Raw genomic sequence first — 24,225 nt, 5'->3', positions numbered from 1 at the left:
AAGCCTCAGAGTCTGCATTTCTGGCAAATCCCCAGGAATTCTGACCATACTGGTCCATCAGCCACACTTTGAATAACAAGGATCTGGTATTGGTACTTGTGGAAGAGAGAGAAGCAGCTGACTTCTTCCTCTGTTTGTTTTAGTATTTTGTTCCTCTCTCATTTCACTTACAGGTTTGCTTCTACTCTGAAAACAGACCGTTCCTATTTGGTGTGATTTTAGTAAATTACTTATTCTGGGGTATGGGAATGTTCAAAAAATGTCCATATAAACAACTGATGATTGAAAGAAAAAGGCAGAAAGAAGAGACGGACACCGTGAGTCTGTTCACCAGGAAGCCGAATTTTATTTCAGAGCTGAGCTTATATGTACATCAGGGGTGGTGTGTCGAGTGCCAATTGGCCGGGCCACGGTCAGGCGGGAGAGTCAGGCGGGAAGTGTGACGGAAGAGTAGCCAAGAGGAAAAGAACCAATAGGTGGGATGGAGTAGGCCCATGGCCATAGATGGCGGTGGGGTGAGGTCACGCCCAGTTGGAGGCGTGGGCGGTATCCTTATCAGCCAAACTGTTTTCCTTCAATGATAACCTCCTCAGACTATCCACAATTAACCTACCTAATCATACCAAATAAAATATTCTACTTTTGAATAGTGGGGGGAAAGTGTTATAATGTACAAATGGCAACTAGATTTTGAACTTCCTGATGACTCAGACTACTTATACTTGAAATTTTTATGTCTGGCTTAGTGCCTGGTTCGTAATAGTCACTGAAGTCACGTGATTTGAGTGGATGACAGCGACTGCAAACATGGAAAAAGACTTCATGGGACCCGTTTCTTGAGCTCCTGTCTTGCTTCTCACCCCATAGGTGCTCTTTGCATAGTGTTAGTTGGCCATCAGAAGGTGCCACAAAACTTATGATACTCTTGCTTTCTTCGGAAATTTGGGGTTGCTATTTGGTTCTTCTCTTGTATGTATTATAGTTTGCATTTGGGATTACTTTTGCAATCCAAATGAACCAAAAAAAGAAACCCTGAAATACATATCCTTTCCCAACAAAACCCTTTCCTCATTTTACTTTTCCTGCTGTTTTCTCTGTAGTGAGTCCTGAACGTTAACCAAGTCACTCTGATTCTGACCAGCCATTCCCAAGAAAAAGAAGTCATGGCCAACAAATGCTGGAGGAGTGAGAAGGATTCTGTCAGAAGCGTAAATGGCTCATAGACAAGACCTATTTTTAAGTGTGAAGTTTAGGAAAGGAGTCAGAATAGGCAAAGGAAAATTCCCATAGAACACTGGACGAAGCCTTTCTGTGGGTTGTGAAACCCACTAAAAAATCTGATGGATCCTGCAGTGTCCTTGCCATTAGCATTTGCAGTATTTGCCCAGAGAGACACACCCATGCACATTTTTGCATATGAATTCAGTAATTTCAGGGTGCCTTTCGACCCCTGCAGTGAAGAGACATGAAAACTATAGTCTGGATAAAAGGGGGCAGAGTTAAAAGTGCTTTCTCTTTTTCTCTCTCTCACATCTGACCCCACGTGGAATTTTACATGATACTAGAGACATGGATGTGGTTCTACCTCTTGCTATTTAGGCTGCTCGGGAGGGCTTAGTGTCTTTTCAGCCACTGAAATTATCTCAGAGATGATCACAGGTGTCAACAGCCATGGTAATTGTGCTGCTAGGGCCCTGCGTAGGGTTCTGCTTCTTTAGCGAGATTAGATTTTATAGTCCCAGGCACGGGTACAGTGTTTCCTATCAAAAGCAATCCCGAATACTCTATTCATTATTCTGTCCACCTGCAGTGCTGTTGTCAGATGAATACCAATCATTCTAGTGGGTAGTGCTCAGTGCTGCTTGGAGTAACTTGTTTTCAGCTTAGTTAACATTAGTATTTGCAGTAACCGTGTAGGGATAAAGGGAGAGGAAGAAAATTTAGCTTTACTCATCTTCAAGAAAATCATGTTTTCTCTTAGTGGGAGTCTATGCAATTGTCATGCTTTCTAATTGAAAGATAGAAAGAACAGTGTTCCTTATTGTCTGACCTGCACTTCCAGTTGGTGAAAGTGTTGGCAAGAGGCCTTGAAGCTTGGCGCGTTGTAGCAATAGTGAGCTTTTCATTTGAGCTGCAGCTGGGATGATGAACATAACCATGCCAGGTGGGTGAAGCCAGGAGGCCTCTTATACTTATCTCTCATACTTCTGCTTGGTTAATAAAGATGGTTCTGGTTTGAAAAAAAAAAAAATTCCAGAGCCATTGGGCTGTTTCCCTTGGGTTTGTATAGCATTTAAATCATACCTTTCTATGTAGAATAATGACAGAGAATTCTCATTTTGACATTTTGACTCCCTAACATCCATTTTTTCCCCCAGTAGCACCCTCATCTTCTTTTGTCCTTTTGGGGAATTATCAATTCTGCAGCCCCTTCTTCCCCTAGCCAATGAGTGGGCTTGTGACTCAAACTAAGCCAATGGACCCGCCACCCCCGGAATTTTTATCTTGAGCAGTGTGACTAAAGAACTGAAATGACTGGAGAGCAGTAACTTCTTCTTTTTTAAAGAGAACTCTATTTGCTAAATACATATTTTATTTGGATTTCACAAGGTTTGTTCATTAATCTCCTTTTTCTGACCTGGGACCTGGTCCAGTATCCTACCTTGTCTCCTTTAGTGGGTGACTGTGCTCAGTCTTTGTCTTTTATGACCTTGAACTTTTGAAGAGTGCCAATCAGGTATTTTGTTCCTCAGCCCTTTGCCCTTTGCCTGGTTTTCTCATGAATAGACTGAGATCATGCATTATTGGGAAGGATAACTGTCATTCCCAGTGCATCTTATCAGGTGGTACAGACACTCAGGAGAGCAGTCATTTCTAACAGCAGGTGTCCAATCAGAGCAATCCCACTCCACAACGGTGATGTCAGAATCTCAGATGATGGGGTCAAGACATCAATGTTCTTTAAGAGCTTTAAAATTTCCTCCTATGATCCTGGTGTGCAGCCCGGGTGAGAACCATTGCCAGACTGACTGCTTCTGGAGCTTCCAGCTTGACTTGTTTCCATGCCCAATTTGCTACCTGTTGTGTTGAATCTGTGAGGCCTTAAAAAGCCTTCCTTTAAATCCTCAGGTTATTTAAATTAATCAAGAGTTCGTTTTGCTTCTCGTAGCAAATGATCTGGATAATAAAATTTAAAAAGACAATTGTACCTCACTGTTTTGCTTCTATCACAGTGCAAAGAAGTCACCTTACCAAGCAAACCAAAACTAATGGATTTGACAGCTTAAAGCTAACAAATATTCTTCCTTTCCTAATGGAAAATCCAAATCCACTCATGGAAGATAAGCCCATTATTCCACAATGCAGTAACTGGGGATTTGCATGATATTAGGAAAGTTTTTAAAGAATCCCTGGGAGGCTTAAGCAAAAGGACCCTGTAAGTATTAATATGCTCTCTTTTCCTCCTCTAACCTGGCTAGAGATAAATTAACATGGTAAAATAGCTACTTACTGGCAGCAAACATATATAAATCAGGGACTTTTCAGGCACTCTTCAAAGGCAAATTCAAGACAGGAGGACTTTCTGGACCTTCAAAGAATTCCCAAGTGTCTAGATTTTCCAGTTGGCATCCAAAGGAGGAAATGTATTTTAGAGAATGAAAATGATATGTGGTCAGAGAAACTGAAAATTTTTCCAAAAGTCAAATTTCATTTGATTGTGTTGCATATCTGGAGGAAAACAAACCAACAAAAAAACAAACCACTTTGGCTTGTTGCTTCTCCCCTGGGTGCACAGCAGAATTTCAGGCTACTTAACAAAGGTGCAGATGTATCTCATGCAGCTTTCCTGTGTGAGGAAAGAATGTGTAATTTGATGGGCCAGGCTATGAATAATTTACCTGCATTTATAGTTACATTGCTTTTAATTGTAGTCTTGATAGGAGAAAGGATGCATTCTTTGTTAAATGTGAAGAAAGGAGGACTATACTTTGTTGTAAAAAGATTGTCCTTGGCAACTGTCAAATGTGTTCATGGTCTCGTTAGGCCACTTTTAAGATCAGAAGTTACAGTGCAATTGTTACTTTGAAACTGTCAGGTCTCCATTTACCCACAGAAGAACAATCCTTATAGTTACTAGGCTTCCTTATAATATCTGTGAAATAGGTACTTAAGTTCCCAGGATCTTTGGGTTGGAGGGAACCATAATGGAAGTCAGCAGGAGACACCGATGTGAAGCTGGCCGCCTTTCTGTAAGATAACTTTGCAGGCTAGTCTGTACCTTAGCTTAACATGCCCAAAGCATCACTTTTGAATCGTCCTCCCTCCACCTTAGTATGGATGACTTCCAATCTATTCCCTCTTGAGCATCTCCACTGCCACCTCATGTTCAACTAACAGAAACCTTGTCTGCCCACTGTTATAACTTCCTAGTAGATTGTCTTGCTTCCACTCTTGCCTTTATTCCCCAACACCACAATGCATTCTCTGCAACACAGCCAGGGTCTTCTTTTAGGTAGATAACTCAAATTATATCACTCCCTTACTTAACATACCTTAATAGCTTCCCATTTTGATGAGAGAAAACCCAACTCCTTATGGTAAGGGTAAGATGCTATGACCGACTCCCACCCTCTTGCTAAGCTTCCACTGGTAGAATTCTTTCCTTTGCATATATGCCATGTTCCAGCTACAGTAGCCTTCCCCATCCCTCATCCTTACCCTGGGACCCTTGGTGTTTTCTTTACTTACTATCTCTTTCCTAAAACTTCCCATGCCCACTCCTTCTCATTCAAACAGCCCCTATGCTTTTTTTTTTTTTTTTTTGACAGACTATCCCTGAACATCCAATCTAAGATCCTGGGAGTCTAAGTACCTACTTTACAGATATCATAAGAAAGTCCATTAACTTTAAGGATTGTTCTTCTGTACTCTGTAGCATATCACCCTACTTTTCCTTCTCCATAGAACTTAATTGTCTCTCCCTTACCCAGGATCGCCTCCCCCACCCCACCACCTGAGAACACCTGTCTCTTGTAACCTGTTCAGCTGTTTCCCTTACTTAACCTAATGCCACAGAGCAAGGACTCTTTCAAAACATCATTATTGTATCTTCAATACTTAGAATCCTGCCAGCATACAAAATGGGTCACAGTAGCCCTGAAGTGATATGCAGTTTCAACATTCAAAGGAAACTTAAATACTTAAATGGCCACTCCTAAATAAATATCTATAAATAGCAAGTGCCATTCTTTTTGAGAAAACTAAAAAGCTATTATTCCAACCCATATAAAACCCAGTTGTCTTGCCATGCTTAGGTATGATGTTGCCTTCTAAGAAACATTCCTCCATATTCCAAAATAATCACATAGGTATAAGAAACTTACAACACCTGAGAACTGTAAAACTTCCTAAGCATTTTTTTCATTTATTCTTTCTTAGTGACTCTAAAAGTAGAAGGTTGCAACCTGTTCTTAGTACTTTCCTTCTTCCCCCTGACACTAGAGAAATGAATTTTGAAAATGAAAATGTTAAGAAGAATGCAACATAACAAGACAGTATTCTGTTGTAAGACACATTTTAATATTTATTGAACCTTACTTTAAAATTACTAGTAAACTTAGTGTTGGGTAAATGTGTGTAGACAAAATAAAATTCCATTAGAGCTTAAATGTGCAATTAAAGGAACAGCTGTTGAACTATAGTTGCCAAATCTCGATGTTTCTTGGCTGCAGAGCCAGAATGACCTATATTCAAATTTCAGTTCTGCAATTTATTGTCAGTGTGGACCAGATATGTGAACTCTCTGAACCTTGGTTTCTTCACCTGTAAAAGAGAGAGCTACGTAGTGGTGACTTTCTGGTGTTCTTAGTAGGGGATGAATTACATCATGTAAGGAAAGCATTTAGCATAGCTCTGGACTATCTTCAGTAAGGGTTATTTGACTACTGTAAAGTACCCCTAACATGGGTCTGAAGAGGAAACATGTTAGTATTAAACAGAGACTTCAAGGGATTCTTGCCTGTATACTCTGCTTCTTGCACTAACCCATAAGGTCTGTCTCAGACTCACTGTCTTCTCCTTACACTTTATAGTCTTTTCTGTCAGTCTGAATCTGATGGTTACATTGAGAGAATTTTTCATGTTTATCAGGTTTAACAACCTACTTATACAATCTAGAATATAAGTTTTATTGAAGATAAAGTCTGTGTATGTTTTAGCCCTATGGTTGAGCACAGCACTGGGCACATAATAGTTGTTCAATGAGTGAATAGATGCTTGAATAAGTGAAGAAAATATTATGTGTAGATGCTTACTCTTCCCTGAAGCCAGAGCAAACATCCCTAGCTCTCCATTTTGGTTTTATGCAGTTAATTTGTAGACCAATTTGTAAGACCTTAGTCATCTCACTTCTTCCTCTTGTTAAATCTGACCATTAATTGTAGCAGGTTGTAATCTTTTTGGATGCCACTCAGGAAATTATCTATTCTCTAAGTTTCCTCAAAACCATTTACTTATAATGGTTATAAATGTGCATTTATGAAGTACTTACATTATGCCATCCTTATGGTAGCTTCTGTGAGAAATAAATGGAAAAATGTGGTCTCATCAATGTAGAAGATTTTCAAGGTCCTTCATATATCTGAAATTTTTTATTTGACTTTCAGGGCTCTCTGACATTTGTCAGTTGCCTGTCTCCATTCTCAAGCCCCTCTGTCTTATTCCTCTCCCTTCACTGGTATCGGGGTAGTCTTCTCACTATCTCATAAATTGGGCATATTCATTTATATCTTTGTACTATATGATACCTTACCTCCCAATCAACCTGTTGCATGCAGTTATTAGCCCCACTTTTCAGATAAGAGTACTGAGACTTCTTATAATAGGAGTTTTATTTATTTATATTTTTATAGGAATTTTAAAATAGATTTTGAAGCTGATAGGAAATACTATCTTCATTAAGTAGATTAGAAAAGGTTTAGAGGGACTAAGTAACATCCTAAGATGACGTCAGGATTTCAATCTAGAACTTTCTACTAAATCCAATGCCCTCCTAATGTTGACATGAGAACTAAATGAGATAAATGTGTAGAAAGCCCTCCTTCCCCATATATTGAATGGCACACAAAGTCACTCACATTTATTAATTTCCTTTTAGAGAGAGAAGTAAAAAACCATTAATAAGATGAACACATAAAATATGCATGAGTTATACTTTAAAACTCAGTGTACTTCATAACAAAATAAAGGAACTTACATGGTACTCTCCTTAATGCCAAATATCGACATTCTTAAGATTCTGGCTCATAATAAAATGGCGCTTTCTTGTCCACATGTTGCTGTCCGTGGTTCTGAAACCCCATGTCTGCCCTCTCTGAGTACTTACCCTCTAAAAGTCAAGATATGGGATAGATATTAAAGAAAGGGAACAGGAGCACAAATAAAAAATGAACAGAAGTTGTTGGAAAGGCCTATTTGTTTGTAGAAATTTCCAGGGGGAAAGAGAGATCTTTGCTATTCATTTTGAATATAGACACCCTTTGTTAGTCAGACTCAGGAATCAAATAGCTACAAATTGCATTTTCAGATAAATTGTTCTCCAGGTTCTCTGCTATCAGAAAAATCAGTAATCAAACATAGTTGTATAACACAATCTCTCTTACTGGACAAACCTGCTTTTCAATCTCAGAAATTGAAATAATTTAGATAATGAAGGGCAGTTTTAATTGCCAGTCATTTTTCTAGTAATGTTTATTGAATTGTACTTGACAATTATATACAATGACTGGTGAACAAGGATGAGATCATTGTTGTCATGGAGATAACATTTTTGTGAGAAAAGACTGAAGATAAACAAATAAATATGAATAAATATGAATAACATTTTTGTGAGAAAAGACTGAAGATAAACAAATAAATATGAATAACTCAATTAGAAGAGCTTCTAATTGACATGCTGGTAAGTATTTCAAGTAAGAAAAAAAATTAACCAAGTTATCAAGAAAGAAACTTAACATTGTGGGAATTGTATGTGTGGAAAATGTTGTAGATACTTCAAAATACTAACAGCTATTAGCATTTACTTAGTGCTATGTGGCAGACACTATTCTGAATATCTTTCTTGCATTAACTCATTTCATCATTGTAACAGTTCTAGGAGGTGGTTACTATCATTATTCACATTTTATAGATGGGATAGCTGAGGCTCGGGACATTATGCCCTTATCAAGGTCAGTGGTTAAGTCAGAACTCAGATAAGCCCAGATTGTCTGGTTTCAGAGTTCAGTCCAGACTCTGAGGTGAGAAGTGAGGAAAATGCTATAGGAAGAAAGAATAAGGAAAGTAACCTTCCTCAAGCACACAGGCAGAGGTGTTCAGGACCTCCAAAGAAACTCAGAGACTCTCATGCAGACTTTGGTGTCTTGCTTTTACAGAGCATCACCTTTGGGTCTTTAAGAATCAATCTTCATTTTCCCCTCTTGTCACACCAGTGACTCTATGCTGAGATCTGACTCCTAATAAGATTCTGTTCCACTAACTTCTGGATAGGGCTACATCCCATCATTCATGAGAAGTCAGTTTAATCAGAGATTTTTATCTTACTAACACCAGTTTCTAAGAGGAACTTTTGATACAAGGTAGGAGACTTTTGAACTCTGTGACATCCTAAAATTAATCATCTTAGAATCTTGGTTATCATGTATCATAAAATGGGGATGACTTAACATCACATGATTGTCTCTTAGGTCAAATGAGATTACACTACATTCTCACTACAGTACCTAACAATAGTTAATGTTGTTTGATCTCTCTCTTTTTTTAATACAAACTTTGCATGAAGTATAATATGTCCAATAGAAAGGTACATATACCCTATGTATACAGCTTGATGGATTTTTACAGGTGTTCACACCTTTGTAAACAATGTCAAGAAACAGAACATTATTAACCCACCAGGGTACCCCTTTATGACCCATTCCAATCACTCTTACCTTACTAACACTGAATTTCAAGTGCCTTTGAAATTTACGTGAATGGAATTATCTAGCACACCCTCTTTGGGGGGGGTCTATATTTCTTTTGCTTAGCATTGAGTTTGTGAATTACTGGTGGTGTTATGTGCAGTTATGATTTGTTCATCGTCTTTGCTACACAATGTTATACTGCATAACCATATCACAATTATTAATCCATCCCAAACATTTTGGTATTTTTCCTTTTATGTATTATTAATTTTGCTGCTGATTATCATTTCAGTACATGTGTTTTGGTAGAGGAATAGGTAGGTATTTTTAGCCTAATATATGTGTTTTGTTGGGTGTACTTCTAGGAGTGGAATTTCTGGGTTATAGAATATGCATATGTTCAGCTTTGGTGGACACTATCATGTACTTTTTAAGAGGGGCTTGATTCCATCCCCTCTTTTACAAAGAAATACACCTCAAGGTTTTAATTTTTTTTATTTATTACAAAGTTTATTTTTACATCATTTTGCGGTTTTAATTTTTTAAATAAATAAGCTAGTACATTTACCATATGAATCTATTTGCCAAATGTATATTGATAACCATGACTTGGGTAATTTCTCATTACAGAAAGTATGTCTGGGTGAGTTTGTAACTTTATTTTTGAGAATTATTTCCTTGGGAATTCTCTCAGCTACCAAATAGTCATTTGAGAGTCTCAAGTTTGACTACATAACCTGGTTGACTGTCAATAATGGTTTAAATGCTTATTCCAACATTTTCTTGCCTCTCAATTCTGTAAATGTGATTGCTTATTTGCTTGTTCTCTCTGATTCTGAGCTTGCTGTTCTCAGAGGCAGAAGGGATGGTCAGCAGCTAAACCTGCTTTCATTATTCAGCACAAACAGTATTCAAACAAACAAGTTTTAACTTCAAAACTGCTTAAAGAATTGCTATTTTGAAAATTCCATAGTCTCTTAAGTTTTGCCTTTTGGATTGTAAAAGTTTATCCTGCTCTTACTAACCAATTACATTGGCACCGTTACAGATTAAGCCAAGGTGCAGAGAAGTTAAGTCAAGTTGCTCTAAAACATTTGACCTGTGGTGACATGGAGGTTCTAACCACGGTGCACATTACCCTGACATCAGAGCTCCTTATTTGTCGCACATCCTCACATCTCTGTACCCTTTTCTTATAAGTACTTACATGACAAAGAACCAGTCTCAGAAGTGTATCTTAACATAAATGTTCTGTTCACTCAGTTTTATTAGGTTGTTCTTTCTGAATCTCCAGTGAATACCTGCTACCTCCTTTTTAGTCAGTGCAGGTCGGCACTCTGCAACTGTGAACTCTTTGACTCTCATCTCTCTTTGCCAACAGTTCAATATTCTGCTGCCAGCACAGCCTTTCTCTTCTATCTCTGTTATTTGATAGCCCCACACTTGATTGACTTTGGATGCTAAATCAATTTCACATCTTCAATAAGTTGTGAGTCCAGGCTGTCTTCCCCTTCTGCTCTACTCACTTCCCATTTCCCTCTGCTTTTTCCCTTTTCCCACTGTCATCATATTGAGCCTTCACCTATCATGTCTGTGTGTTCTACTGTTCTGTCAGGTCTGATCAGGGCAACTGGGACTGTTCCTTTCTTTCACCATCTGTGCACTCTAGGAGGTTAATGTAGCAACATTTGTAACAATTAGTAGAAAGGAGTCTTCTCTTTGATCCTTCCTAAGCATAGCTACAGTTCTGGACTTGTTTTTTATATTTATATTTATATTTTTGGCATAGAGGAATATGATTCCAAGATCACAAAATATATCATTGGCAAAGTGAAAGATTCAAATGTTTGACCTCCACAACAATAATAGTTTTTATTTATTGTGTACCTACCACATGCTAGGCACTATTCAGGGTAAACTATGCATAGTACATGACATATTACTTTACCAACACAGCAACCCTGTGTTATCATGCTCATTTTATAGATGAGGAAATTAAGGCAGAGTGCAATAAGTTTACCGAAGATTATCAGGTTAAAAATGGCAGAACTAGAGTTTAACCCTAGACAGTCTGACTCTGATAATGTTTACTCATTCTGTCCTCCTCCCAAATGGAAAAGCTTTGTATCTGAGGTTAGGAAACTGGGATGGGCTCTGGTGCTGCTATTTATTAGGTAGCCATTTGGGGGTGAAGGGGACACTCATTTCCTTACTGGTAAAATAAGGGCAAGCTGGGTTGACGTGATGCCAAATGTGAATACTGCGTGTAAAAGTACTACGTGAGCTAGAAATATAGACTAGATGCAGAATGTGAGTGGTCAGCTAACATCAATCTTAGGATGGAGAGCTGACATTTGACATCTAGATTTGATTCAAACACCCAATCTGGGTGCAAGGTGTTGTCATTAGAATCTCATCTACTATTCTTTTAAGCTTGCTTTTTACCATTTCTGCTTCTTTCAAACTATAAAACACCTAGATGTTTGCCCACTGAAAGAACAAAAATATGTGAAAGGTTTCTGACATCAGCCTTCTCTTGATATTGGAGCTCTACTTACATAGATCCACTGATGCCATATTGCAGGAACCCCACTGCCCTCTGATGTTTGGATCCCCTATGATTGGGGATTCTTAGAAGGAACAGGGTCATTTCTTCTCAGTTTTTGTGCCAGACTCCTGACAGCTTGATTTCCAGAGAAAAGACATAATTACTCTTATGGTACCTTAAGTGGGAAAGAGCAAGGCTTGGTGGAAAGAATACAAGGAGATCTGGGACTTGGTGAGTGCTGGCTCTCCACAATATCACCACATTACCTGCAGCTAAAACAAAGCTGAAAAGCTGAATATATGCTTGTTTCAGTTCTAGTGAACACCGCCTTGATGGAGTCTGTCTCAGAACAAAAAGAATAAAGTTGAGATATTCGTGAAGTCAAAAGGGGAGTCTTGGGTGAGGATCAAAATAAGGACACAGTAACCCTAGTAACAGACAAGGGCTCTTTACAAGCCAGATGTTATTGTGTATAGTATACATGACTTTATTAGGGTTCAGTTGCATACAGTTGAGTTCTCTCTCGCTAGTTTATGCAGAAAAGAGGTATATTAAATTTTAGTACCGAATTGGCTTGCTGAATCATTGGGAGGGCTAAAGATCAGACTCTCAGCTGAACTTCCAAGAATAACTTCCAAAACCACCATGGAGTAATGGGCCTCTGTGTCATCGTGAAGCTGCTTGCATGGGTGAGCCTCCAAGAGTCTCGCTGCTATAGGCAGAACCCACGCAGTAAAGCAGACGTGCTGCTGCACCCTGCCTTTCTCCACACATCACTAGCTCCAAACCAAAATCTTAGGCAATGTGCTTGCTTGTTGCAACCTAATTCACATCACAAAACCCCAGCTGCAAGGAGATTTGGGAAGCTTCGTTTTTGGACCCAAACTTGCATGTTGTAAAGAGGTTGGACTGGGTATAGAGCAAGGCAGTGTCCACCATGGCATGCTGCTAGAAGTTATCCATCAAGTCCTGTTGGTTTCCTGAGTGAGGAGACACAGGCACAAGCCTCTCCATGTCCCTATCCTCATTGTTTCACTACCCACTAGCCCCTGAACCTCCAAAGGGAGCAGAGGTTAGGAAAGGAGAAGAAATAATTGTTCTGCCTTGCTCCTTGCAAAGAAAAGAGGAAAGTTAAAAACTAATGGTTGCTGGTAATGTGTACCAAGTGCCAAAGTTGAAGAATTATACCTGAGTGTCTCCTCAGGTTCATTGCCATCATTCTGCCTGCCCCCTTTGGCCAAACTGTTCCTTGTAACCTAGGTATAACTCATGTCTTTTTCCTCTCACTTCCAGGAAAGCTTGCACTTAACCAGCTTCTTTCTCCAGTCACTAATCATGCTATATCAGAGAGATGTTTCTGTTGTGCACCCAGACATTTTCCACCACCATCTTGCATATCCCTTTGAGTTCAAAGTATGTGGCAGAGAAAGCATGGTGTTCAAAGAGAATGGAGGTCGGGGTTTGCCTTGGGTTAACCCATGTTCTTGTAGTTTGCTGGGGCTACTATAAGAAAATACCACAGACTGGGTGACTTCAACAACAAATATTTATTTCCTCACAATTCTGGAGGATGGAAGACCAAAACAAGGGTTAGTTTCTCCTCTTTCCTTGGCTTGTCGATGGCCATCTGTCTGTCTGTCTACTTTATTATTGTTGAGGTAACATTGGTGGTCAACCAGTAGGCTCGCCCTCCTGCAGTGTATGTTGTCACAGCATGCCATGGCGCTTAACCCCAGACCCCTGAGCCTTACCCTTTTGTTCCCACCCTACTTCTCCTCAACGTGTAACCTCCATTCTGTTTTATTTCAGTTTTATTATCAGTCTCTTTGTCTTATTTTCTATATTTTACATGTGAGTGAAATCAACTGGTATTTATCTTTCTCTTTCTAATTTTCTTCACCAAGTAAATCCCCTCCATCTATATTGTCGCACGTAGCAAGAGTTCATCATTTTTTACGTAGCTGAGTAGTTTTCCTTTGTCTGTATACACCACATCTTCTTAAACCACTGCTCTGTCAATGGGATGTAGGTTTTCCTCTATCACTTAACTGTTGTTAAGTAGTGCTGCAAGGAACATAAGAATGAATATCTCCTTCAAATTAGTGATTTTGTATTTTCCACGTAGATAAGAATGGCCATATCATATATTAGATCCATTTACGATAATTTTGTGAAATCACCATACTGTTTTCTGTAAGGGCCAGACTGGTCTACCTTGCCACCAACAATGTAGGAGGACTCCCTTTTCTCCATACCCTCACCAACCTCTGTTATTTCTGGTTTTTATTTTTCAATTTTTTTTTTTTACCTATTGGAGATGACGGTCTTCTGGCTGTGTCTGCCCATAGCTTTCTCTTTGTGTGTGCACTTCTCTGTTACATCTCCTTCTTCCTATAAAAACACAAATCCCAGGTACATGTTCTGACCTCTCTTGGGCTTAGTTAGCCTGCAAAGACTTTATTTCTACATTGTTGAGTCTGGAATATTTAAGCTTCAATGTATGGATTTTAGGACCGTTCAGTCCTAATCCTGTGTCATTTTAGACAGGTCAACCTCTGGCTGAAGAACATACAGCTTCCCTTTAGTTCTTGGGTTTTGTTTATCTCTTTATGGGCACGTTTAACTCTTCGATAAGCATTGAACAGACAACTTGTTTTCTAAAGTGAGACCAGTGAGCTTAGCTGTGCCACTTGCCTCTGTGACATCGCAGAAGGACTACCTACTGGCTTCCCAGCGCTCTTCTAGCAATTTCTGTGCTCACTGCATTGTGTTTATAATTTGTTAGCCTGTTTTCCCACAGTCTATACAGACACAGCCATCTTTCTTATCTTCTTTGCTTTAGCAGGAAAGGCCAAATCTACCATGCATGGTTTGCAAACAGGAAACACCAAAGTGATATTCGAGTCCCTTTTTAATTTCTATTTGCACATTTTACCTCCAGTGAGCCTTGCACCTGCTCCCCACTTTATCCTTATCCTTACTCTGTTACCCCAAAAGCCAACTCCTTTATTTCCAGTGATAATAAGACCATATCTGATAACATTTATGAAGTTTAAGAAGTACAAAGCCCAGCAATCTCATGTTATTACAAAGATGAGCTATTGCTTTTGTTAGGCAGAAGAAAGAGGCCTCTTTAAAAGAGAAGGTTAATGTTCATTTTCACAGTTAAGTATAAAAAGGTCGTAAGGAGCAATAAAATTTTCATAGTGTTTATGCTGTCTCTTCTTGTTTGGCCTGTGCTCTCAATCCCATCTTAGGCAGGAGATATATGATTTAGAACTTAACTGATCTGCATAATCCATTAAAATGTCACCTTTTTAATTGCAGAAGCTATTCCTCTGAAGGCACACCTGCTGCTGCTGGAATATATAGCTGGGGCAGGGTGTGATTTGTGTCTGGAATGAATGTAGCCACCTCTGCCATCACAAGCTTCCCTCAATAATGTCACTGTGATCATCCCGAGACACTGGAGGCAAGCAGAGATGACTCCCCACCTCCCACCCCCAAGGCTGTTCTGAATTCCCCTCCCAGTACCTCTGGGGACTCACCTGTGATTAAGAAATTGCTCTGCTGGTGCCATGTTTATATAGGAGAGAATTCTACAAAAATCAGAGTAGATTTTGAGGGACATGGAAGTTGATGACTTCTAGCAAAGTGGTGATCACAGTTGGGTCAAGAAACTGCAGAGGGAGTTTCATTGGGATAAGAACTGGCTGGAATGGTAGAGAGCAGTTGATTTCTCTAATCCCGGGACTGTTTGTCTGTAGCCAAAGTTTAAGGACACCGATACTGGACTCAGCATTCTGAGTTGGTCCTCAGAAAGACCAGGATCCCTGAAACTGTGCAGGCAGCTCTGAGAACAAAGATGTGGTGACGCTGGATGGCATAGCCAGAGGGGAGAGGGAGGCTGACATGCTTATGAAATCATCTGAAAGGTGGGGGTGTAAAGGCCCTGCGCTCCTGGGATGTAAGAAGTTAGCTACAGCAAGTGCAAGGATTCCTAAATCAACTGCTCCTCAGTGTGGACCTGGCACTCTTTCCAGTGTGGCTAGCCCGGGCCCTGGGAAGTCTGACTTAGCGGGTGGTTGTGGCAGATATGAAGCCAGGTTTGAGAACCACCAAGACAGGGGAACAAAGGGGGAATTAAGTGGGAGCAGCATAGCATTGTGGAAGGAGCCCAGGCTGGGGAATGACACAGCGAGCTCAAGTCCCACTTAGCAAGTCACCATCTGAAACTCTTATTTTCTCCACTTTCTTTCCAGCTATTCCTTGTTAGGCCTAAGAAGCAGGAACGCTAACAAGGTGTGGCTGTGTTAGCTTCTTCTTGTATTTTTTTTCCAGTATCCTGTTTCTTTGGCATGACTTTGGATGTGTTCCTGGAAGCTCTGTCTCTAGAGGCTGTTTTCTCTGGCCTTCCAATAAATTCTTTAAGCCTCTTACTATCCCCAGGAAGGTCCTTCCTGCTTACATTGGCTTCTCTACAATGGAAGTGTGGTGGATATCACACTTATATCATAGGGGCTGTGATATCTTCCTCAAAGTGCCATTGGGTGGATTAAGAAGATAACATATGTCAAATATCCATAAATAGCTAGCCTTCAGTAAAATTTGTTTCTTTTCAGGAAGGAACACATTTCCAATAAGAAGACATTGGCAGAGACCACTAGAAAATTCCCTGTTAATCAGGGAATCAGTCTCACTGTTACACTGAGCATCTGTGCATACTTCACCACAACATTGAAAAGCATTGTTGCCCAGTTGAATCTGAACTCTGGTCATTCAGACCCCACCTGCAAGGCATAGGCACCAGGATACGTGGCTATAAAATCTAAGTCCCAAATACATGCTGGCATAGGAGTATTCTTTGAGAGGGCCTCTGTCATGGACAGGCTCTGGAGTCCAACAGGACAAATTCAAAGGCCATGTTTAGGTTAGTAACCTCAACTCTGAGCTACAGCCCTCCTGCCTATCAGATGAGGGTATTAAAAGTAAATACCTTAGCATTTTGAGGAGTGAATGAATTCGTGCTTCTGAAAGGCTCAGCCCAGGCTGGCATTTTGTGAGTGTGCATGTTAGCTATTATTAGGGTGCTGCTGCTGATTTATCTAGAGTGATCATCCTAGGAAGTAATTTGCCTTGGATGTTTTTCACCATTTCTCCTGGATAATTTTGATAATGTGTTGCTATAGATAATATGAATGTCTCAGAATATTCTGATTTCAATACTCCAGATGATTAGATAAAATTCCTGTGGCTAGTTTATCCAGTTGATTACATTATTATGATAGATATTCATTAATAGATGATCAGATTTATAGTTGTAAAAGTAGACAAGATAACAAGGTGACATTTCTCAGGGCAACTGGCTGTGTTTAAAATAAACATTATTAGACTTTTGCATTTTCTTAAAGCATTTGCCTTTTAGTACTGCAATAGTCTTCATGTTGATAAATAGCCTTTTTTTTTTCAAGTTGTCTAGATTATTTCTGTGTCATAACTGCTCCAGAGAGGAAGGTGGAAGGCAAGGAAATAGTTTTGTTCCATGAAACCATCCACATTCCAAGGCTCTTCTCTCTTGCTGCTTAGCCATGTCCTAAGGTGTGTTTTGTACATGCAGTAGAAATTGGCTGGCCAGTTACATGTATCTTACTCCAGTCCAAAGCAAAGGTATGAAAAAGAGCACAGAGACAGCAGGCAGCATTTTCTTTGTAAGAAACAAGCCATTGCCTTTGTTGACTTTCTCCTGGTGATCACACCTATCTATAAAGCAGTCAATTTTTTATAAGATTTATTTATTTATGCATATAAAAGCTGGGGTGTAGGCCAGAGGTGTGTGTGGGGTGGGGACAGTAGGCCAGAGGACTCCCCGGAGACAGTGGGGAGCAGAGCAGGCAGACTGACTGAAATACACTGCTGAGGGGCGCAACCAGCGAGACAGGAGAGGTCAGCTCCTTGGCAGGGATCAAACTCGTGCTGAAATGGCTTTGGATAGCTTCATAGTGCTGAGACTTAACCTCTTGTGCCACCAGAGAGGCCCAGTAACACTCACACCAGCTGGGTCCAATATAGGGATTTCATTGGAAGGCTGGGAGAAGATACGACTGGGCCTCGTGAGAAAGAACCTCAGATCCAGGGCTGGCCATCTCTGTTTGCTTTTGCTCTCTCCTCCCTCTCCTTTCCCCTGGGCCTGAAGCTCTCTGTTTATATGAACACTTCCTTTGAGACCCTGGTACTAGCTAGCCAACCTGAGATGGCAGCAAGGAGCCAGTATCCACACACTTAGCTGAAGAGCTCCGTGGCCCACCGACAACCCAGTGACTCTGAGGCCAGGAATGCCTGGCCTCCCTGGGGCAGACACTCACTTTTGGGACAATCAGCAGTCGGAGCTGGTAGTGAAACACTTCACTTTCAGAAGGTGGCATTGGTGTTGGGACCATCTGTGTCGGACAGGTGCTTCAGATTGTGTCTTCTGCAGCTGGACAAAACGATGCCCATTTATTTATTGGTCATTTACCTTGTGCAAGAGCATCTGTGGTCTGCAAATGAAAACCAAGACTTCCCTGACCATTCTGTGTTATTTTACTTATAATACATGAGCCAGTTTAAAGGCACCTGGACAGCCAGGTGTTCAAGGTGGCAAATGGCAAAGGAAGATGAAACTGCAGTTCTCTGTGGAGTTCTGAGGATACGCCGCCTGCAAAGCTTGAGTCATGTTGCAGAGTGAGTGACACTTGCTATACCAGATAGCTCTCTCGAGACAGCTGGTACATTTAAAGACTGACAACTTAGAAAGCCACCAGAGGTATAGCTCTTTAGAGATAAGGTATTGAAGCTGCCTTTGGAATAAACCAGAGGAAGAAAAAACCAGCAGAATGCTAGAGTGGCATTTTATGCAAAATTGCTGAAAAGTTCTGAAACAATGAAAATTTGGTCTGGAGAATTCATGTCCCAGAATGTGTGGTGGAAGTCACAGATGGATGACCCTTTGCCAGCTGCTCCCGTTTCACTGGCCCGTGCTGACGTTGGTGACCTTTTACCAGGGGCTTCTGTGCCGGGTTTGAAGGACTTCAGTGACAAGCCAGTCCCTACAAAAGTTACTTGTCTTTTCAAAGAGCTTCTCTCTCCCCACTTCCTACCATCCTACTTTCACAAAAGGAGACTGGCGAGCTCTGTTCCAATGGGTACCGCCCAAGCACTTGCTCGTGCTTTATTTAATCACAGTTTTATGAACTTTTCACACACCACCAGCCAATTTTACAGCCCCAGAATCTTGCTCAGGAGACAGACACTGATTTTTCCTGTAGTCGATTTTAAAGGTTTTACCATCTGGGATTTTTAGTAACTTGTGAATAGCAAGTGGATGCCACCTTTGCAGGATTTTCCAGCTCAAACTCTAGGGTTGTCCATAAAACAGCCACAAATTTGTTTTACATTTTTTGTGCAGGTAATCATTGAAATAGACTTTAATAACTGATCTCTTGTGTAATTTGTGTCTCATTGCCTTCCTTGGTGGATAAAAAGCAATATGTTACTGCAAAGGTTAGCATATTCACTTGGATTTCCTGAGAACATCTGATTTTTGGTAGGATGCCTTTTCCCATTCCTCCCCCACAGCAGCGTTCCTGTGTTCATCAAGTGGAAACCAACAAAGTTCCGTTGGCTAAACCAGGGCTCAAATTTGCTTGCCAGGAACAGAACTACTTAAAGCAAAAGAGGCTTCTATTTTAGAAAGCATGCAAGGTTATTTCACAGAACCAAGTGGGTGTAGAGTACAGCAGAACCCTGTCCACAGTTTTCAACTAGAGCAGATAAACTCTTTCTCTTCTTAAGGTCACATGGTCTCCTGCTTTTGCAGCTCCTTGTGTCTGTTTCATTCCTCTGTCTCTTCAAGCCAGTATTCTCCGTGGTGGCATGGCTGTGTGCCAAAGATGGCTTCCTGTTTGTACCACTTTCCTAGTCAAACACCCAAAATAGAATGACAAGTGTCTTTCATTCCCAGTTTCAAATTCATGGGGGCAAAGTTCAATTAGGCCAGCTCAGATTAGTTATCCATCTTCGGTCCAAGCATCTGTAGTCAGATCATCTGCCCATAATCTGCAGACTGCTCAACTATGGCTGTAGGAGTCGATGCTTGGGAATGAGGGAGGGGGTGATACAAGTAGGTTCTCCCAGATGGATGGTTAGGAGGAAATTGTTAGTAGCGTTGATTCTCCGGGTGTGGAAATAGTTTATTTGTGAGACAGCTGCAGCCTGGAAATCATACCCATTCCCCAGCCCATCTTTACTAGTCCTGATGATGACCTTTTCCTCTTTTATATTTGGGTCCTTGTTTTTCTTCTCATTTCATTTTCTCTTCTTTCACTCTCAGATGATGCTTCAGAAAATCACCATGAGGCATCTGGTGGTGGAAAGAATCCTGTCTTAGGAAATCCAAGGCCAGACTCCAATTGAGACTTGTCCAGTGCTAGATCTTAAGCAAGTCACTTAACCCTTGCCATTTTATGAAAATAACTGGAACTAGGCTAACCTCTGGAAGAAACCTGAGAGATCATGTTGTTCAGGATACAAAGTATCTGTTCACACATGTGATTCTACAATCTGCATCCATAGCAGACATTATTAATTGACCCCAGCATGCTTCCCTGCAGACCTTGGACTGTGCTTAGAACTCTTCACAACAGTCCAGGCAGCCACTACCCAGTTAATTGAAGGTGAGCCACCTTTGGCTACCAACTTTTCTTTCTCTTACCTTCCTTAGAGGGATAGACTGTGAAGTCATTCTTCCTAATTCCCTGAAGATTTGAGAGAAAAATAAGCACCTCCTTTACCCTTTTCTTGCTAATTACTCATTCTTAAAAAACAGAACACCCCTGTTTACTTTCTGACTTCCTTCCAATGCAACCTTTAATTTCTCTTGTGGCTGAAGAATTGATAGTTTTTAGCAGAACAGCCACGTTTGTCTGCCTGCCTGCCTCAGAATTAGACTGGCTCACTTTGTGACTGTGGTGGCAGGCAAGAGTGAAAGCATTTTCACTTCTTGAAAATGCTTTTTGTAGTTATATTTAGACTGAAGAAGGATCCTTGCTTTCTCAGCTCAAATTATATTCAATGTTTCTAATTGCTACTACCCTCAAATATGATATCCAGTGAGGTCACATCTTCAATTCACATTTCTCATTTATATTTACAAATGACACAGCTTTGGAACATCTGCGCTGCTATGGAACACTCATTTTTGCAGATGATGCAGCTGTAATGGCTGGTGGCAGAATTTTTTCCTCGACGACGACAATGCTGGGAAACAGTTCTCCCCTTCCTTCTTTCCTGCTAGATGCTGATTTTTTTAAAAAGTTGCCTTGTGGAGTTCATTTCCCCAGAAGCTATGGATTTAAACTTCTAGGCAAGCATATTTCTGTTATTTCTGCTGAAAGGTTGCCTTTTGAAATAGTAGCTGATGCCTTTTGAAATAGTCTCTGTGTGGCAGGTCACCTTACGTAACAGCTCTGAATGTAGGGGGTCATTGGGATAGAAAGAAAGGAGAAAATTGCAACTCAAAAGATGAAAGGAAACTTGAAAAATTCTCATCTGGAAAAAAATCCATGTGTTTAGTGCTGAAGAGCCCAGAGCTGCCTGTGTAGTGAAATAGCACTTGGTGTTGGTAGAGAAAGTGGCCATTTTTTTTCCCCCTTGGAAGGGGAGCATTCTAGAAGAATAAGGGAGTGGGACTATGGTTCACAAAGACTGCATTTACATTGTTATTTATTTCCCATTTAACATTATAAATTAATGAAACTGAAGCTATAGATCCACTGCAGCTGTCCAGGTTCAGGGAAGACAGAGTCTAGAGCACACGTTGAACTGCTCCCTGAGATTGCATCAGTCCAGTGCAGGCTGGGGTGACTGCAGATTCAAGAGCCCAGGTTTTCATCAGATATGTTGTAAGGCAGCAAAAGGAATGGAGAAGTTTAAAAAAATAAGGGGTGGAAATGTTGGGCAAAATTAGTCAATGTTTGGAGTGATAAAACTACTTAAAAAGTGATTTCTTGCTATAAAGCGTGCATAGTTGAGGAGCTCCTGTGGATGGTTTTTGCCTCTTATGCTACCGAGGGAGAATTTGGGGCCAGGTCAGCATGGTTTGCTTCCTCTCTAGGGAAGCAGGTGCATCATTGTCAGAATACAGCTTTCCCAACTCATGTGTGAGGTTTCTACCACTCCCCCCACCAAGTACCATCTTCATCATACATTAATTGTATCCTTGTGTTCCTTGAGATAGATAAAATCACAGCAGAGTAGACTACATGTTGGAGACCACTTTGCCTTAATTTGCTCTGTTAATTGCTTTTGAAGCGGAGCTGGCTCTGGCTTTGCCTTCTGTGCAAGCCTGGGAGCCATGACTTTCTCGCTTCTTTTGCTTTCTACTTGCTTTGATATTATAAAGTCGGTTTCATCTACAGCACTATTAAAATGGTCTAAAATTCCAATTAAAACTATAAAGTAATCTTTGCCATCATTATTAAGTTTCTTTTTTCCCTAGTAGTTCTGGCACTTATTTTCATATGTACAGCCCTTTTTCTTGGGAAGTTCATTTTTTCCCGTGTGGGTTTTTTTTTTTTTTTTTTAAACATCTTGTGTTTGTCTTTTCTTTTTAATTGGGGTAATATTTGTTTACAACAATGTATGTGATTCAGAGGTATAGGTTCCCACCCATTAAGATTTGTGTTACCACACCACACCTTCTGGCCAGGCACCCTTAATCCTGCATCTTAGTCCCTTGGGCTCCCTTCATATTTTACTCGTCTTGGTTTGCCTCCTCCTTTGCTACTCTCTGTTCTATGGTCAGATTTCTAATTTGTTTTGGTTTCATTTTGTCTGTTCCATTGTTTTGTTTCTCTGTATTCCACATATGTGAAATCATCCAGTATTTGTCTTTCTCCTTCTAACTCACTTAGTTTATCATCATTGCCTGTGGGTCTATACATGTTGTTGTAAATGGCACAACTTCAACTGATTTTTTATGCCTGAGTAGTAGTCCATCGTGATAAAAAAAAAATATATATATATATATACCACATCTTTTTTATCCACTCATCTGTCATTGGGCTTGTAGGTTGTTTCTGTAGATTCTCTATGGCAAATAGTTCTGCAACAAATATAGGAGTGCATATATTCTGTTGAATTAGTGTTTTTGTGTTCTTCAGGTAGATACATAGGAGTATTGCTGGGTCAAACAGTAGATCTAGTTTTTTTAATTTATTTTTTCTTTTTATGCATACAAGAACTAGGGTACAGGCCAGAGGTGTGGTGGATGAGAGGACTCACCAGAGACAGAGTGGGGAGAAGAACAGGCAAATTGACAAAGTACACTGCTGTGGGGAGCAGTGGGCAAGTCAGGAGCCATCTGTTCTGCCATGTGGGTCACCTCCCTGGCCAGGAATCGAACTTGTGCTGCAGTGGTTGTGCACAGCTTCATGGTGCTGCACTTTAACTCATTGAGCCACCAGGTAGGGCTAATAGTAGATCTATTTTTAATATTTTGGAAAGTTCTACACTGTTTTCCATAGGGGCTGGACCAGTTTATATTCCCACCAGTGGTGTATGAAGGCTTCTTTTCCTCTTCATTCTTGCCAGCATTTATTGTTTCTGATCTTTGTGAGATGGGCCATTCTCCCAGGTGTGAATAGTATCTCATTGTGATGCTGATTTGTATTTCTTAGAGAATGTATTCTTAAATAGACTGGATGTTTCGAAAATGATAACTCTCTGATGTAAATTGACCTTAAAAATAACCACCTAAAAATTCAGATTTCTAAAATACATGTGCTTTGTCAATATGCAAGCAATTTAGCCAATAAGTTCACCTTGCTGAAATAGTTTTAGTATTAAATTATTCAGTAGTTTGAAGGAAAATCTTAATAAAGTCTATAATGTAAGTGTAAATGTCTCTATGCTATAATGATAGCTGTTTGTCATTATTTTTATTTTCAAAAACAGCTAGGATTAAGGCACAATTAACAACAATTAAGTGTCACAAGAAACATTAATTGCTCTTGGTATTTGTAAGAAGTTAACAACATGTGCCACTTTTTCACTGGTAATTGTTCTAATAATTGTGTGGAAATGATAATGTTAACAAGTCAGGGTAGAAGATTGAATTGTAAGATATTAATTTTTAAAATAAGTAAAATGTCTTTTATAGAATTTTTACAAAATGTGCTATATTAACATGACCACATATAAAATACTCAAGACAAATATGAATGAAAAATATTTGTTGTAAACATGCTGGCTATTTTCAATTTTGTGTTTCTAAAGGACTTGAAAATTGTATTTTCTTTCTTTAACCTTACCAGCAATCAATTTAATCATTATTTAGTTCTAGTAAAGTTGGCAATCCTGAATGAACAAATTCAAAGTAAACTTTCCTGTTATTGAAGTTAGACCTCTGTAGTTAAGCTTATGCCTAAATCAGGCATGATTTATCTAACTTATGTAAATCATGAATGTAATGTTTGTCACACCATTGGCAATATATATTCTGCTTCTTTGGTACCCATATAAATATTTGCAGATGTTTATTGTAAGAAAAATATCAGCATCCCTTCATGAAGCACCACACAGCCTTTCCCAGTGGAATATTTTTCTTGTATGTCTCCAATCGGGAGAAAACCACCATGCTATTGATATTTTACCCAAGTTAACTGAATACCAGGAAGG

At 39.9% G+C, this 24,225-nt stretch overlaps 1 protein-coding gene across 1 annotated transcript in view; it reads left to right on the top strand.

Moving 5' to 3' along the window:
* The window catches only part of KIAA1549L (KIAA1549-like ortholog), a 196,712-nt gene that overhangs the window by 62,146 nt on the left and 110,341 nt on the right, over positions 1 to 24,225 (top strand). The window lies entirely within an intron of this gene.

This window comes from Condylura cristata, unplaced genomic scaffold (assembly GCF_000260355.1).
Source record: "Condylura cristata isolate star-nosed mole 26May11 unplaced genomic scaffold, ConCri1.0 scaffold00015, whole genome shotgun sequence".
In the NCBI taxonomy this organism is placed as follows: Eukaryota; Metazoa; Chordata; class Mammalia; order Eulipotyphla; family Talpidae; genus Condylura; species Condylura cristata.
The sequence above is the reverse complement of the archived record's forward strand: the minus strand, read 5'-3'. Positions and strand labels throughout refer to the sequence as shown.